Here is a 2,924-nt window from a genome sequence, read left to right on the forward strand (position 1 = left end):
AAAAAAAAAAAAAAAAAAAAAAAAAAAAAAAAATTCAAGGGGCTAAATAATACTGAAAAAGAAAAAGTTGGAGCACTGGCACTTCCCAATTTCAAAACTTACTACAAATGTACAATAATCGAGATGGCATAACACTGTTAGAAGGATTGATAGAATAGAATTCAAGGACCAGAAATAAACCCCCATCTTTGGTCAACAGATTTTTGACACAGGTGTCAAGACAACTCAATGGGGAAAGAAACAGTCTTTTCAAAAGGTTCTGGGACAACTAGATAACTACATACAAAACAAAGAAATTGGACCCTTACCTCATACCATATACAAAAATTAAAAAATGTATGAAAGATCTAAATGTAAGAACTAAAACTATAAAATGCTTAGAAGAAAACTTAGGCATAAATCTTCATGAACTTGAATTAAGCAAGTCTCTTAGACACCAAAAGCATAAGCAAATAAAGAAAAAAATAAATTGGACATCAAAATTTGTAACTTTTGTCCTTCACAGGACACTATCAAAAAAGTGACAAGACAGCCCCAAGAATGAGAGAAAATGTTTGCAAATCATATATCTGGTAAAAGTCTAGTATCCAAAGTATATAAATTCTTATAACTCGACAATGAAAAGACAATCTAATTAAAGAATGGGCAAAAGATTTAAATAGCTATTTCTCAAAAAAAAAATCTATACAAGTGCCCAATGAACATGTAGAGAGATGTTCAACATCAAAGGTCATCCAGAAAACAGAAATCAAAACCTCAATGAGATACCACTCTACACCCATTAGGATGGCTACAATCATAAAGAGACAGCAATAAGCACTGGAGGAAGATGTGAAGAAACTGAAATTCTCATACATTACTGTTGAGAATATAAAACAGTGCATGCAGCTGCTTTGAAAAGTTTGTCAGTTCCTCAAAAAGTTAAACACAGAGTTACCATATGACTCAGCAATTCCCCTCCTCGATATATACCCAAGAAGAAATGAAAACACATGTTCGCACAGTAACTCGTACATGAATGTTCATAGCAACACTATTCATAACAGCCAAAAAGTGCAAACAACTCAAATGTCTATCAACTGACTAATGGATAAACAAAATGTGGCATATCCACACCACAGAATACTACTCAGCTGTTAAAAAGAATGAAGTGGCCAGTGCAGTGGCTCACGCCTGTAATCCCAGCATTTTGGGAGGCTGAGGCGGACAGATCACATGGTCAGCAGATCGAGACCATCCTGGCCAACATGGTAAAACCCTGTCTCTACTAAAAATACAAAAATTAGCTGGGCATGGTGGCGCGTGCCTGTAGTCCAACATATTATAACATTCCATTTATGAGAAATATTCAGAAGGGGAATTCATATACAAATGAAGTTAAAAACGGGTTGTCAAGGGCTGGCGGACAAATGAATAAAGAGTGACTGCTAATGAGAATAGGGTTTCTTTTTAAAACAATGAACATTTGGGCCAGGCGCAGTGGCTCACGCCTGTAATCCCAACACTTTGGGAGGCCGAGGCGGGTGGATCACCTAAGGTCAGGAGTTCAAGACCAGCTTGGCCAACATGGTGAAATCCCATTGCTACTAAAAACACAAAAATTAGCTGGGCGTGGTGGCACAAGCCTGTAGTCCCAGCTACTCGGGACGCTGAGGCAGGAGACTCACTTGAACCCGGGAGGCAGAGGTTGCAGTAAGCCGAGATCATGCCACTGCACTCCAGCCTGGACAAAAGAGTGACTCCATCCCAAAAAATAAATAAATAAAATAATGAACATTCTCTGGTATTAGATAGCAGTGATATACAACCTTGTAAATATATAAAGAACTGAATTGTACCCTTTAAAATGGTAAATTTTACAATATATAAGATGTATCTTAATTTTTCAAAAGCTCATTTAACTTAATGAAAATACAACATATCAATATTTGTGTGACACACCCACATCAATGCTGAGAGGGAAATTTAGGGAAAGTCTGAAATCAATAAACTAAGCTCTCATCTCAAGACTACAAAAAGAGCAAAATAAACCAAAAGCAAGCAGAGGGAAGGAAAAATAAAGATAAAAGCAGAAATCAATACAACTGAAAACAAAAGACAACAGAGAAAAATCAATAAAACAAAAAGTGGGCCAGGTGTGGTGGCTCACCCCTGTAATCCCAGCACTTTGGGAGGTCGAGGCAGGCAGATCACGAGGTCAGGAGATCAAGACCATCCTGGCCAACATGGTGAAACCGCGACTCTACCCAAAACACAAAAATTAGCCATGCGTGGCGGCCAGCGCCTGTAATCCCAGCTACTCGGGAGGCTGAGGCAAGAGAATCACCTGAACTTGGGAGGCAGAGGTTGCAGTGAGCCGGGATCGGGATCGCACCACTACACTTCAGCCTGGGTGACAGAGTGAGACTCTGTCTTAAAAAAAAAAAAAAAAAGTGGCTCTTTGGAAAGATCAATAAAAATTGACCAATCTGTAGAAGACTGACACAAATAAAAGAGAAAGCACAAATAACTAACGTCAGGAATGATACAAAGAATACCACTAGAGACTTGGAAGACATCAAAAGGGTAATAAGAAAATACTATATGACTGGGTGTAGTGGCTCATGCCTATAATCCCAGCACTTTGGGAGACTGAGGGGGGTGGATCACCTGAGATCAGAAGTTCAAGACCAGCCATGGCCAACATGGTGAAACCCCATCTCTACTAAAAATAAAAAAATTAGCCGGTCATGGTAGTGCAAGCCTGTAATCCCAGCTACTCAGGAGGCTCAGGCAGGAGAATCTCTTGAGCCTGGGAGGCAGAGGTCACAGGCAGACAAGATCGCGTCACTGCACTCCAGCCTGGGCGACAAGAGTGAAACTCCATCTCAAAAAAAAAAGGGGCCGGGCGCGGTGGCTCACGCCTGTACTCCCAGCACTTTGGG

Source organism: Rhinopithecus bieti, unplaced genomic scaffold (genome assembly GCF_001698545.2).
Source record: "Rhinopithecus bieti isolate Rb0 unplaced genomic scaffold, ASM169854v2 scaffold_62786, whole genome shotgun sequence".
NCBI lineage: Eukaryota > Metazoa > Chordata > Mammalia > Primates > Cercopithecidae > Rhinopithecus > Rhinopithecus bieti.